The sequence below is a fragment of the Frankliniella occidentalis genome, unplaced genomic scaffold (genome assembly GCF_000697945.3).
Source record: "Frankliniella occidentalis isolate FOCC.00 unplaced genomic scaffold, Focc_3.1 Scaffold14, whole genome shotgun sequence".
NCBI lineage: Eukaryota > Metazoa > Arthropoda > Insecta > Thysanoptera > Thripidae > Frankliniella > Frankliniella occidentalis.
This window is the reverse complement of record NW_026267144.1, coordinates 800,985-801,814: the sequence shown is the minus strand read 5'-3', so window position 1 is coordinate 801,814 and position 830 is coordinate 800,985. Positions and strand designations below refer to the sequence as shown.

At 65.2% G+C, this 830-nt stretch overlaps 1 protein-coding gene across 1 annotated transcript in view; it reads right to left on the bottom strand.

Annotated features, from left to right (window-relative positions):
* LOC113204932 (uncharacterized) overlaps window positions 1-830 on the bottom strand; it is a 29,859-nt gene that overhangs the window by 2,452 nt on the left and 26,577 nt on the right. The window lies entirely within an intron of this gene.

The window sequence follows — 830 nt, the reverse complement described above, 5'->3', positions numbered from 1 at the left end:
GCCCCGCCCCCCGCCACTACTTCGTCACGCGCAGCCGGGTAAGCAGTCCAAAAAACATCGAGCGGGACGGACGTGGGAATACCGTGGAAGTCATCATGTCCGCCATCCGCCTCGCGACGGCTCGGGGCCAGACAGACAGAGACAGACAGGCACTGCCGATAACGGGAGGGAGTGAGCAGGAATTCCCCGCGGCGGCTCCACTATTTGCAGTTCGGGGCGCGCATAAAGCCCGCTCGTTAGCGGGGATGAAGGTGACGTCATGGGGCAGCGAGAAGGGGCTTATCTGCGGTGAGCAGCGGCAGCCACAGAGGAGGAGCGTGCCGCCGCATCCGGAGGGCCCTAATGTGCGAGGGGTGGGCGTGGCACTGCAGGGGTGCGGCGCACAGGGCCCCGCCGGGGTAGCAGGGGTGTGCGCCGGCCGGGAAGGAGCAGCCACGCCCTCCCTAACCGGAGCGCCTCCTCCTCGGTGCAGCCACAACCAGAGGTGAGCATCGGGCGGTCCGCCTGGACCGGGATGGTCCGGAAAGCGAGAAGTGAGAGTGAGATGGAGCACTGGCCGGCTCGAGCGTCTCACTTCCACCCGTCGTTTTCGGATCATCCCGGTCCAGGCGGACCGCCCGATGCTCACCTCTGGCCACAACCCCCATACCACGACTGACCAGACAACAGGCCGCTCCAAAATAATTCGCTTCCAGGTTGGCTGACTGCACGCGCCACCGCCGCCGGACGGGATCTCATGATAACGCTCTGACAGCTTTTGCTTTGCGTACAATGCCCGGCCCAACAACAACAGCACTGCGCCGACCGGAACTAATTGCGTCCTCCGCGGG